The sequence below is a fragment of the Pyrgilauda ruficollis genome, unplaced genomic scaffold, assembly GCF_017590135.1.
Source record: "Pyrgilauda ruficollis isolate IOZ18807 unplaced genomic scaffold, ASM1759013v1 scaffold11, whole genome shotgun sequence".
In the NCBI taxonomy this organism is placed as follows: Eukaryota; Metazoa; Chordata; class Aves; order Passeriformes; family Passeridae; genus Pyrgilauda; species Pyrgilauda ruficollis.
In genome coordinates, this window is record NW_024509210.1 from 10942202 (window position 1) to 10956736 (window position 14535).

Here is a 14535-nt window from a genome sequence, read left to right on the forward strand (position 1 = left end):
GGCCCGGCAGGCGCTCGGGCGGGCAGCCCCGGCGGCGGCGGGGGCCTGCGGAAGGGCGGGGCCTGCGAGGGGGCGAGGCCGGGCGGAGCCCTGTGCGCAAGGCGGGCGGAGGGGTCGGGGCTGCCCGCGGTGCGGGAGGAGCTCCACGGCGGCCGCAGCAGCCGCGCCCGGGAGCCTTCCGCCCTGCGGCCTGCCGGGCAACGTTCTTCTCTCCTTGGCGACGGGCGGCCCTCGGCGGTACATACACGGGGATCCACGCGCCGCTGCCCTTCCTGGGAAACTACCGGTCACCCTCTCGGGGCCCACCCGCCTCCCGCCCGGCACACGGACTGGAGAAGCCTTCAGCTGCGGCCAGCGCCGACAGCCGCGGGTCTTTGTGCAGGTGGCGCTGGCCGGGCACAGCCCCTGCTCCTTACAGCCCTCAGGAGCCCTTTCCTTCAGGGAACAGCGCCCGCGGAGCTCATGGCGATGGCGCAGTGCCCAGCATCGCTCCGCAGGGCTGCCTTTGCTGTCCAGTGCCACTGAACACAGCACACCTCACATGCTCTGCTGCTGCTGCCCGAAGGGCACAGACACACAGGGACACCCCGCAGGATGGCTGTCCCACTGCTCTGGCAGTTGTACTCCATCTAACAAGGTTTCGTGCCTGCTGCAGACAAGTTGCCACAGACTTTCCTATTGCCTAAGCTCCATTTTTACCTCTTCCAGTCACACGCACAGATAACCCCCCATAATAGCACAGCGTGTCTCAGGCCAAGAGAAGCAATAACCCTCAGAAACCTTTCCTAGATAGTGCTGTCTGACCATAAATCATGGCTGGAGAACAGTCACACGACTATTGTGCCGCAGCCACTGCACAGCTCTGCAGGAGGAATCACCGAGTCACCAAAGCAGACCCCTGCGAGGCCAAGGAACTGCACGATAGCCATTTCTAAAATTCATATTCTGTCCTTGCTTGGATTATGACATGATCTCAAATTCCTCAAGAAAGTAAAATTCATTTACAAATAAAAAATATATTTGTGTGATATGAAAAATACATAATAGCACAATTCATTTTCCAGAACACCTGGTACAACAGTAATTTTCCAGGATATTAAGAAGAGAGCAGATTAGCAGCAAGATCCAACATAATGCCAGTCAGTACCTGCTTGTTATAGCAAAAGATAAGCAACAGATTTTTTTGGTGTGTGTGCAAGTCCAATGCTTTCACATCAAAAGACCCAAGAGATGTTTCATTCTGACAGTTTTAAGTAAGAGAGTTTGGCATTGCACAGATAAATATGTGCTGATGAATCAAGAAGGAAAGCCACACTAAGAACATAAATAACAGTAGGAAAAGAAACTCAGTGTGTCTTACTGTACATGGAAACACACATTAGGAATAAACAGAGATCTGATTAAGTAAAAACAGATTGTGGAATAGGTTGCTCATTATTTAAATACATGCATTTATTATTCATACCAGTACTATAAATCTATTCTGAATAAAAGTTCAGTTGCTTATAGGACACATCAGCATTCTGCCTTTTATTTTCCCACTTTAAAGATTAATATTTTAGTAATGGTTTGGCTTTATTTTTAGCAGTCTAGGAAAGCAATTACTGCCCCGCCCTGAGCAAAAAAAGCAATGAATCACTTGCTGTGTGAGACAAGGCAGAAGCAATAATCTGAGAGAGACAACAGCACACAAACTCCTATGCATTACAGGCTTCTGTAGCAGCAGCCTCTGCCTGCCAGTGTTTTTTACTCACTCTTGCCCTGCCCCTGCCTCATACAACCATGCCTTATTCCTCTCAGTATATCTGCTAAAGCTCAGAGCACCAAAAAGGCACCGCTTCAGGCCTGCAATAGTGAGCCTTCTGAATTACTCTGGACCTTTCTTCTTAGTAATTTCCTCATACCGTTTAGTGCACACACCTCCTGTGTAGGTGCACTTCCTCTGAATGGGCTGGCTTTCTATTGAAATTCAGCAGCTCTCAGGTTTTGGGGCCAGTTGCAGTTGAACTGTTACCATTTTGTATGAATACAGCTGTATTTATGTATAACTGACATCAGAGTCACGTGTTTTACTGGTACCGCTTGGAGAAAAACAACCCACAGGTCACTGGCTGTAAGTTTACTGCCATTTGAACACGAACTCTGCTTCTCTTTCCACAGTTTATCATCACAATTGTATTAATATTACTCACACATGTAGTATGTGTGAGCAACAAAAAGAGAGGAAGTGCCTACAGTATGTACCAGTGTCCACCACACAGTTCAGGTAACTTACGTTCACTTCTGACACGAGCCTGAAGTCATGGTTTGCTCTCCCCTCTGATGCAGATCTTCAGTTGATGATTCAGTGGAGACGCCTTACAAAAGGCCTAGCAATGAACAGCTGCCTCATTCTGAAACAAGCTGATTTAGGGCATATAGCAGAGATTAAGAAAGTGTAACCAGCAGGGAAAGGGTGGAAAATAGTTGAAACTACGAAGAAACAAATTCAGAACAAACAAAGCCAAGGGTTTTTTCCATGAAGGAGTGCAATCCAGTGGGATTACCTGACACAAGAAGCTAAATGTTTATATGGGCTCCAGGGCAAACTAGACAGGCTTGTGGAAGAGAAATCCAGCAAGGATTACTAATTACCAATCCATTCAAGAATTACATATGGCTGTATGGCCTGTTTGGAGTCAGAAAATCCCTGAGGTGCAAATGGAAGTGTCATTTAAGTTTATCCTGTTCTTAGACTGTTTCTTATAGGGGTGTGCTGCCTAAATAATTGCTTACTTCATCATCCCGGAGGCAGGGATATTAGATTGTCTAATCTAATATTCTAAACCTTTTGTTTGATACCTTACAACTGCCTTTATATGCAACCTAGGCCTCTGGAAAGCCCTAAGAGTGCAACCAGCAGAGTCCCACACTGCCAGAATCCTATAGACTGACACACTTAATGCCTTTCCATTTTTTTCCTCTGCAGTTTTAGGTAACCTTCTTTCATTTTAGCTTAAACTACTAGGAAGAAGTTTAACTTAAACCAGATTCTAAGACCCAAACAGGACCAAACAGAGCTAACACATTTAAATAAGCTGACCAAGATGACACCTTAGCTCAGAGGAACAGCAGCTAACATTAACAAGTGATGCTAGGGCTGGGAAAGCGCCATGGTTTAACAAAGCCGCGCTTTCCATTAGGGCCAGCCCACAGGCTGCGGGGGTGGGGCCCTGTGCAGCCTAGCCAATCAGCTGCCGGGCTTTGAAGAGCCAATTAGCTGCTGGGCTTTGAAGAGCCAATCAGCTGCCGGGCTTTGAAGATTGACACCCGGTTAAAAGAGGTGAACACACCTCTGTGGAAAAGCGCCTTTTAAAAATGAACAAAGCCCGGGAAAAGCTTTTGGCTTCTGGCTTTGGAACAGGCCGGGCCCACATGGCCAGGCCGGCACGCAGCTCGGCTGTGACTTCTGCCGCTGCCGGGCCATGCCACCCGGACTGTCCCAGCACCGTGGGCAACCACATGGCGTGGAGCGGCCCTGAGGCCGGGACTGCTCAGCTGGGATCCATGCGGCCTTGGCAGTGCCGTGCAGCCAGAGCCACACCGCATGGCCACGGCTATTTCAGCATGGCTCGCAAATGAACTTGGTTTACCGGGGGCCAGTGCTGGGAGTGGCCCCATGGCTGGCGCCGAGGGCAGCCCCGAGGCCAAGAGCTGCCGGGCCCGGGAGCGGACACCGCCATCCCAGACCAGGAGCGGCCACCGCCATCCCAGACCAGGAGCGGCCACGTGGCTGGGACTGTGTGGCCGAAATCGGCGCAACTGCAGCGGTGCCGTGCGCCCACGGCTGTCTCAGCATGACTCGCAATGCACTTTGTTTGCTTAGCCGCTTTTAACCAGCTGCACTGCAGACAGAAGGACAAAAGCAGTGACAGCGGGTTATTTCTTTCTTCCAGTGCCCCGCATGAAAGAAAGGCGCTGTGGTGATGCCAGCAGCCAGCGCAGCTTGGGCAGTGCTGGCAGAGACCATGTGATCAGCAGCGACAGACACAGCCATTCCTGAACTGTGGAGCCTGGACAAAATCAGCCTCTAAATGTTGCAGGACTCTGTACTGTTTTAATTGATAAAGCTTGAGAACAAATGAACCTATGAACACTAATTCTCTCCTGAGTCAGGAAAAGGAAGGGGTGAAGACACGTAGAGAAAATAACATGGGACGCTGTTGTTGACAGTAAAGAAGGAGTCAAATTCTAGATGGGAGGGGATTGAGGAGATGCCTCAGTCTTGGGCTGAAATTTTTTTTGTAAGGCTATGGTGAAGGTATATTTGATATATCAAACTTTGTTTTTTCCCTGTAATTCATGGAATGCATTGGGGAGATGTAATATTCTAACTACAGCCATGAGCAGAACCATCAGTGTTGAAATAAGCAGATGTTGCAGTAGCTGTGGTCCAATGAAAAGTTTGAACAGAGAGAAATGAGAAACCTTGCCCTAGGAGTAGAAGAAGAAAATCTCTGTTCCCAGAGATGGATTAAAAGAACTTTTGTTTTTATGCTAGAACAGCTCATCCTTAAAAATAGCACCCCAATAATTGACATGGCCCATGAATGCAGCTGTGGGAAGGCTGCAGAAAAGATGGGAGGGACTTCACAACTGCAGATTTCCAGGCAGCTGGTATTCATGGAAATTAAAAGCCAGGAGAGAATTGTTTACTGTGGAGAAGTCTCCATGGCATTGCAAGAGAGACTCCCCTCCCTAAGAAAAATTAAGAAAAACTGTTTTAGAGGTGGTAAACTGACTGAAAGTCCCAAGTTTTGTCTCTTCACATCATTGGGAAAGAAAAGAGGGTGTGGAGGGAGGAGAAGTGTTCTGAAGGTTTATTCTGATTTTCTTATAATTCTTCTTTTAATTCTGTTAATAAAGTTTTCTTTATACCCTTTAAAGTTTTGAGCCTGTTTTGCCCTCCTCCTCCTAATCCATATCTCACAGCAGGAAATGAGTTAATAATTTCTAATGGGTGCATGGGGATTTAGCCAGCTTTAGACCCACTATAGAAAGTAAACAAACCAAATTTAAGGACGTCAAGAAGGGAACCAACTTGTTTGCAGTACCTACTAAGGCTAATGGAGACACAGAGCACCTTACAGCTACATAACTAATGAAAGGTGATTGCCCATAGCTCTATAAGCAAAGCAAACTAAAAATCCTTCCTGTGGAGACACTATAGCCTGTGTAGACTCTGCATGCTCTTCTAGTACATGTTCAATACTAAAGCATCTTATTCCCAAATAAATAACAAGAGGGATGTAGAAAAGCTTCTGTTGAAGGGCAAGAAGAAACTGAAATAGAAAACAACCCCATGCAGAAGAGCCTGTACTCATTCATTCTTCTGTATTTTAATTTGATTAATAATAACATTTTCCTTAATTTTTCTTTTTCTTGCAGTTTTCATTGCCTTCTTGTTGTTGGGGTTTTTTTTTTTTTTTTTATCTTCAAGGAATAAGACATTTTTTATCTTCCTGATAGATTTACAAATCATCAGGTGTCCTGTCACCCTGAAATAAGTTAATTAATAGGCTTCATTCCTTACAGGGGATAAATTCAAGAAAGGGTGGGGCAATCACACAGTCAAGTGCTGACCTGCAAGCAAAACACAACAATTAAGGCACATCACACAGAGAAGCTCAGAGAGACATGCCCAGTGTTCCAAATCACAATAGGTTTGAGAGATTGGCGCAACAGTTTTCACCTGAAATAAATATGAGACCAACTACTCAGCTACTGTATGGTTGACATTTCAGCTCATGGTGAAGGCTGTAGCAGTTACTGTGTCAGATGGATGCATGGCACTTAGTTTTAGAGGTTACAGATGGTTCTGTTATCTCAAGTTTTTTGTAAGAAGTTGACAGAGGATTACAGGTCTTAGAAAACACAGGGCACTTCACACCAAAGGAATTACACTGCAGAGCAACAGGCCTCCAAGACTGCACTTGCCTTGCTGAAAAGAATTTGGTTGCCTCCAGGACACTGCTTTTCTCCTTGTATAGCTTGACCCAGTGAGGGACACAGATGCATGAGATGTTGAGCAATGTTTTTATGGCCTTGTCTCTCACTGAAGCCACTCCAGGGTTAAACCTCAATGTTGTAAATAACACCTTGGTGGAAACAAAGCAAAGCTGAGCCATGGAGGAGGAACATGCGCAGGACTGTGCCCAAGAGGTTTGTACTGTGTTCAGAAGGGGGCTTGGAGAGGGGGAATAGAAAACAGGCAAATCTCTCTCTGAGAAAAAAAGTGCAACTCTTCACAACCTTTCACATTATTTACAGGGTGTCCTTATTGTGCTCAGAGTATTCTGATGGTGGTCTTTATTGTAAACTACTCTGATGCACAGCTCTAAACCTGAGAGCATCTCTACAGTAACAGCACGTGTTGTTGGCCATTTGCTTTTGAACGACTAAGTTTCCTTCTTAAAAAATTAACAATGCTAAAATCCTAATAATATTTGTTGTCCTACCAATCACACTTCAATCAATTTCTCTCCGAAAGCAGGTCTTTCTTGAGGTCACCTCTCTTTCTAAGGTGCCTGTTTGTAGCAGGCTTTACAAGCACAGCAGGTGATGGCAGGCCATTTGCAGCAGCCAGGCTGGGGGAGCTTCAGGCTGCTGGAACCTGAGCTCCTGCCCCAGATGGGCTCGGACTTCGAGGAAGCTTCAGCCGGGCCAGGCTGGCTGAGCTGTGGCACGGAACGTGCCTTGGCTCCGGAGGCCGAAAGGCACCAGCCCCTCCTGGGTGGGAAGGAAGATCGATGGGTCATTAACAAGGGGAAAGCAGGAGATTCTTGGAAGCAGATGTGCTGTGGGAAGGATGTGGTGCTGTGTGACAGGACGAGGCGGAGCTGCCGGCGGCGGCTGTCGCGTTCGGCTCCCGGGTGCGGTGCCTGGACCCCGAGCGAGCGGGACCAGCCATCGCACAGCCCCAGGGAGCGTGGGGCGGCCCCAGTTCTGTCCTGCGGGAATGAAGGGGGAAGTGCCGGCCGAACGCTGCCGCGCTGTGCTGCACCCCGGCAGGGCCGGCGCTTCTCTGAGCGCTTCATTCCCTGTCATTCCCTGACATTCCCTGACATTCCCCGGGCGCTGCCTTGCTGGAGCGCGGCAGCGGAGGGCAGGCTTTCCCGGCCGGCTGCGCCACCGAGACGGAGCTGGGAGCGCTGAGAGACAGCCCACCCAGGCTTTGGAAAAGGAGACAGCGACAGAGAGGGAGCTCAGGCTCTTGGCAGCCTCTTTTTATGACATGCCGGAGTACACCGAGTGCTCCTGCACACCCGGCAGCGCCTCCCGTGGGGAAGCGGACAACACAGATGGAGCTGAGGGAAAACCCATTGGTGTGTGATCAGCTGGAGCTTACCCTGAACAAGCTGACACAGCTGCTTACCTGGGAGGAGAGGCTTGTCTTGATAGGACAAACCTACAAGAAGTCATTTATCTACAGCTATATTCTGACAGCAAGCATGCTACCAAATATAAAAGTAGCGAATTTATTACTTTTTCTGCCTGCATGATTTTCTTGAAAAATTGTGCAGTCCACACCCTTCCATGGCACATGGAACCTAAGCAAACTTTGCCAGCAATTGTGATTCATCCACTCCTTTAATGGTTGCATTTTCATTTGAATATTAGATAATAGAACACACACCCTCTCACTCACACACACACACATGCACAAAAAAAAAAAAAAAAAAAAAAAAACCCTTTGGTAAATTTTTTTTTTTTTTAGAAAAGACCTGTGGTGAATTTTTCCTCTTTCACAGAAATTTGAGTGTATATGTACAATCATGTTCTAGTTAGTGTCCAAGTGCTCAGTGCTGGACTCAGGGCAGCAGAGCTTATGACAGTGGTTCTTATAATTAGATCTGCCTAATCACCACCAGTAAAATGTCTTATTTTAGTAATATCTTATTTCATTGATTCATTTTTATTTAATCATGTTGGAGGTTCTAGTCCAGAAATTTGTGTTAGTCAGAACATATTTGCAGAAGTTTTAACTAAAATGTTCAGTGCTTTATAAGGAAAAATGCTGTTTGCCCAATTGAAATAGTTCCTACAATGATTTGAGACAGCTCTGTGTATTTCATGTTGAGGTGGGTATTCAGACATCACATGAAAAAATTGCCCTTTTGCTGTCTAGTAAAACTCACCCACTCAACCTATAAATTTCAGAAGGATCTCCCCTGGTACAGTCTGGCAATTGATTTCTGTTAAGGGCGTGCTGATGGAGGCACAGGCTTAATCTCTGCACTTAATGTAATTGGTCTAAGCCATCTCCCCAGAGCACCTGTGCGTACTGCATCCCACAGCTGAAACAGGGAAATGAGATTTCTGCAATTTAACCCTGTATTGTAAATTGGGCTGTGCTTCTGAGCAGAATGGAAAGTCCCTATATGTAATCATTCAGGAGCATAAGAACCCTAAATGCCTTCTGTGTTCAGGAGGAAAGAGAGAAGGGTGTGAAATCCAAAGGCAGACAGACAGAAGCACGACTAAGTACAAATACAAGGGGATAATGGACTGTGACAGGAATGAGGGCAAAGGTGTCTGCTGACAAGAATGAAGAAATCAGGGCTTTACTACACGTTTACCTCTAGCAATTAATTTCACTTCTCTTTAAGACTCTTTGTCCTTCTGCAAAAAGGGAGTAATGACATTGACCTCTTTTGTACAGCCCAGCACAAAGTGAACATTGAAAAAATTGTCCTGCTTTCTAACCCTTACATAACTACAACTTTTATTTTTTAATGTCACGTTGAAAAACTTGCATACCCAGGTGTAAAACTAACACAGCATGTAATAGAAAGACAGATAAGATATTGCTTAAAAATCTACACACACTAAAATCCTCCACATTCAAAGGTAACAAGACAGGTACAACAATATGACATGTCACAGTCTAAAGAGGCCATTTTATTATATACAACCAAACCACGAGGAGAAATCATGCACCATTCTAAAATAACACTAAACTACTTCCTAGCTGTCCCTTTCCTGTTTGAAAGGAAGACATGTCTAGGTTTACCTATTTCACACCCTCACAACACATTCACCACATTTTTAGAATTCAGGCATTTAAAAAATTTCTCCTGTGCTATGGTTTGGAGAGACACTTGTCTGATGCTACTGCCTACTAGTGGAAGTAGTTATTGCTAAAAATTTCTGGCTTTCAGATACAATATGCTGCAGAGACTTGAAAAGACCTTGCTGTGGAAAATGTGTGTGGTTGCAGATGGGCTCAAAGGTGCAGGTTGTGGAAAATTTCAGTGTCACTCACATCATCTGTGTCATAACCAGAACCCAAGACAGATCTTTAGGACAAAGATCTGCAAGTAATGATCCACAAAATACATATTTCTAAAAAATGTCACTGAGGGCTATCAACCAAACAGACCTCTGTCTCTCCATGGGCATTCACAGCAGGACATGGGCCAATGATTCAATTAACCCAGCAGCAGATTAAGGAAGTAATAAACATTAAGAGGCTAGCCAGGACATATATAGAGAAATAGCACGTGGTTCATTGATCATAAGGAGTGGTCACAAGGACGAAATTCCTTTCAGAGAGAGAAGTGAGCCTTTGCTCCATTTTTGTCATGTAGAGATAAAGTTTTCTGGTAGGATGTTTTCAGATCCAGGATGAAAGTTTCCAGGCAACTCACATGATTCAAACAGAAAATATAACCTTAAGAAATAGAATATAACAAAGAACTACAATTTAATTCAATAAATTATTATGTATACATTTTAACTTCACATTTCCAGCTGCATTTTGACTAAAACTTAAGTACACACTACATATTAAGTTCATTAATGTAGTGAAAATATATATTTTGAAACAAGTTGAACATTTTTTTCTGAAATAGCTTCCGACATTTTAGAAAATTACTGAACATATTATAAACCCTGCTGTTCTGTAGTGGTTGTCTACAAATGTATTTTCCATGTGAACATCAACAGCTTAAGTGTTTCCTAAGTGACACTGACATTGGAATATTACAGTCATCCAGCACATCCAAGGGTCTCCTTGTGTGAATCCAGGCATTTTTGTCTGACAGGGCCCATGAAACTGAGAAACAGAAATGGTTTTGGTGTGCTTCAGTTAATGGATATTTGACTTTGTGCATTTCAGGAGTTAAGAAACTCAGAAGCTTTTCTTTCTGTTGTCTTATTTGCACTAAATCTGACTTCTCAATTCTTCAGTCCCACGTGCCAAACTGCTTTAAGTAATCCCACCCCAGATATTCCTGTGGAAAAAAAAAAATCTTATTTTACTTCAATGCTTCTATTTTTCTTGCAGACAGGCTTGGAGATTCAACCGAACCACAGTAATTATAGTTCTGAGTCAGGCTTGAACTGCTGTGCTTTCTTGGTAATATAGCTTCTCCCTATTTCTCCTGGTAAGAGGGACAAAATTTATAACTTTTTATGTCTGTAATAGAAAGCTACTAATTAGAATAACCTAGATATATTAATTCTTTCAGAGGAAAAAAAAAAAAAAAAAGAGAAAAAAAAGATTATTCTGTACCAAGGTGGCAAGTAATAGAAGTAATAGAAATTCAGCTATGCAGGGAGTCTCATGGTTGGTGTTAGCAATCCTGCATTTCCAGTATTATTAAATCAGCAGCTACCTAAAAATTGTCCTTCAATGTGCTAGATGCATCCACCAAGATTAGATATTCACAGGAAAAGGCTGTAATGAGATCAGAAGATAACAATATAAGATTTATTATACAGAATACTAAAATAGAAGCTAGAGAATGACAAAGATAAAGCTTGCAAAATGCTTTACATGGAGATCTCAGTTCTGTTTAGACACAGGGAACAGCTCCATCAAGCAGCAGCCTAACATGCCTCAACTTGATGGCATCATCATCCAGAGTCCTGCCATCACTGAAAATTCACCCAGCAGCAGTAAATGGAAATATCTACATTTTGCAAGTGTGAACAAAGCAGTTTTTTTCAAACACTTGCAAGCCAGGAAGGGCCGAAGAATCTACCCTTTGGAAATCAAACCCTGTGATATCCAATATTTTTGACAATTTCTCAGGTTATGAAAAAGAAGTAACAAAAACAAAAACAAAAATCCTGAAATAAAGATGGGGTTTGCATTAATCAAATGCAGTTCCAGGCTGTATATCCACAAGCCCAGCCCAGGCTGATTCAGATACAGTGGACTTCTGAACTTTGTGCCATTATATGGCTGTTAACATTTGTTCAGTAATATAGCATAAGATTAGCTGCACCAAGTGCCAAATATAACATGAGTCATATTGTGTAGGACTTCATCCTGGGGTGTCTCAGCTGAGCTGTGGTCATTCCCAGGAGGGGAACATTCTGTTCCAGGCTTTCATGCCTCCAGCACCATTTTCAGTATAGTTGGCAGCTTTCTTCTGACACAAGTTGCAGTGCAGGTAGTGTGAAGTGTTGCTGTGGATGCTTTCTGATACCTCTGCTTCCCTGGCCTTTCTCTGCAGCATCCAGCCTGCCAATCCATCCACAGCCTCGTCTTCTCCGTGCCTCTGCAGCTGGCACTGCCAGCAGCTCACAGCTCATCAGGCTTCTGTCAGCTGGCTTACGCTGCACCGTGTGTGGGACCAAGAACAACTGCACACACGTTGTTTTTCTCTCTCTTGGTTTTTTGGGGTTTGATTTTTTTGGGGGGTAGAGGGAGAGGAGGTCGGGTTTTGTTTCGGGGTTTTTTCATGTGTGATTTTTTTTAGTTTTACTAATTTCTTCATTGCAGGCACAAATAGACAGCTTTATTAGTAATGTGTTTGTTTTCTTTTATTGTAGTCTTGATTTCTTACAGCTCAGGGAATTTATATATAGGAGACTTATTTGAAAATATTCTCACTGTTTTAAATAAGCTCTCTGAGAAGCCAGGACAGTATAATAGGCTTGTCTGATTAAGCCCACTGCAGTCTTTGGCACGCCTGGGACTACTGTCCTTTCATTTTCCAAGAGGATGAATCTCAGATGTGCTTTGAAATCCTCAGAGCAGGATACAGATGTTCAAGTGACAAAAGCCAGTGCTCAGTAATCCTAATGCACAAGGATACTTCTTTTGGCAGGATCCTGGCACTCAGGCTGTTATTCTGATCTGCTGGCCGTCTGCTTTCCATTAATCACTTCTGGCAGAAGAAAAGGCCTTCCAAAAATCTTTCACCTTTGACCTATAGTCAGGCAGCAAAAAGGATGTAGCAGCACACGAGGTTTGTGCCAGACAGGATCCTCAGCCTGAGAGCACGATTCTGAGGTTTTTGCCACGAGATTCCCCACAGGTCTGTCCTGGAAGACTCAGCAATCTTGTCAGCCACACCCCGTCTTAGGTTTCTTTATCTAAATAGGGTTGTAGTCCTCAGTTACCCTGCCTGTGTTTGTAGCAAGCTGACAAGTTAGTTCATGCCTAGCACAGATCTAGCAGGACAGTATCCCAGGGAAGATGATTAGAAGATGGATAATGCCATACAGGCTTTTTCTTAAGACTTTTGTGATTGAGGGAGGAAAAGGAGGAAAGGGAATCAAGAAAATATGGGTCTGAATCCAAGTAAACTTCAGCCTTTTCTTTTCTCCACTTGGGAACTTTAATGTACAAAAACCTTTAGAGAAAACTAAACTCCTCTTAGTGATCTAAAACAGAAAAAACCTTTCAAGGACAACACATATTATTAACCATTAAGGTAAAATCTTTAAGAAAGTCAACACTCTTGATTAAAGAGCCCAAAATACCTTTATTTTACTCCTGATAAATGTCTTCAGAAACACTGAATGAATTTATGTATCTGTCACTCCACCCTCAGTTAAGCTCCCTCATTTCTTACAAAGGGAAGTAAGAAATCCTCCTTTATAAGCCAGCAACTTTCTTAGGTTTCTGAGAATGAATTCTCACAGTTCTTCAGTGGCCAGACTGGCATTTGAGATACCAGGGACCCGCATCCCAACCACCTACTGCCCCAGGATCCAAATGGGTTTTTACTCCCACATCTTGCACAGCTGCATCTGGTGACCAGTGCCTCTTAAGAGCTGAAACAAGAATAACAATGACAATGATATATGCATTTAGCCTTATGTGGGGGATTTCTTCAGATTAACTCAAACAGCAGAGACAGGTCCTTAATCTCTGTGCAGCTCTAGGTGTAAATTCTTCCTACATCTCACATGGCAGCATTGGATCAGCTGAAACTGAACATCTAGGCAAAATGTGAATAAAGGTAAGCTCAGGCTATGGTGTTCCTCTGGATGACATGCTCACCACACCATGTGCTGGCAGGGAAGATCCTGTGGCTTCCCGTGGTGCTGCAGTGGTCTGGGCTATTCTGTCATTCATTGCCAGCTCTCCCACGCCATAGGAAAAGCAGAGCAGGGATTTGTATTTATGAATAGTATGTGGAACACCAAGGGCAAATCAACAGCCATCAGATGATAAAGTCCACATCCCCCTGGAAAGCCAAAGTGAAAATGACACAGGCTGTGAACCACCTGTGAACCACACCAGCCGGGGCAGGTGCATTTGCATGTGGTAGAGATAATGCCTGAGGCGGAGCCTGTCTGTGGATTTGGCTACTGGTGTAACTTTCCTGTAGGAGACTGTTCCTGGAAGATAATAAAAGAATTCTGGCATATAAACCCCATTCCTGGTCAATGTGCACACATCGGTACAGCCCTCACTCGGTCATGCCTTCACAGCCTGTCCCCGCTGCCCAAATCCCAGTCCAAATCATCAACACAGCATTTCTGCAGTGCGGGGACAGAGAGAGCACCTGAGTGGCATTCCATGTTCCAGCTTGCCAGAAGCAGACACCAGCCTTTAACTAAAGCTCTGGTTTTCAGTTGTGGTAACCCACAGCTTGGGGAAACAGCCTGATTAAGAGGAAACCAGAACCAAACAGAAGAGCACCTTTGGGCAGGAGACATCTCCAGAGCAGCCAGAGGCCTTCAGCAAGGGCCACCTTCAGCAGAACCTGCTGCAAACCTCTCTCCTTTTTCCTCTGCTCTCTCCTCATGATCATCTCATAGACCCTACAGGAGAGCAGGTGCTTTTCTAGGTATTTCCAGCCTCCTGACTGACAGCTTGCACCTGTCCCATGTAGGGCTGTTAACATTCCCTGGCATTAGCCAGGGGGCTATTTTTAATTGGGAGGACAGAAACAAGAAGTAGAGCCTTTGGCCAAGTGTTGCAACCCTGTTACTCACAGACTGAATCACTTTTTGGCACCCTCATTAAAGCACTCGCTAACAAACTCTGCTGTCCTTTTGAGGAGCACGGGTACTGAGCAGTGCCCCACGGCGCCCTGCAGTGCTGTTTGCTGGTGTGGGAGCAGGAGAGCACACCTTCAAATCACTCACCAGGAAACTGAGCTAAGGCAACATCCTCCACAGCCTAGTCAGTGTCTCACAAAAGAAGGCAGAGCTTGCTAAGATACACTGCGACTCACTGGGAAACAAAATAAGGACTGCAAGAACCCAGGCCTAATCTGGGCACTGACCTCAGTTTGGCTGGAGCCT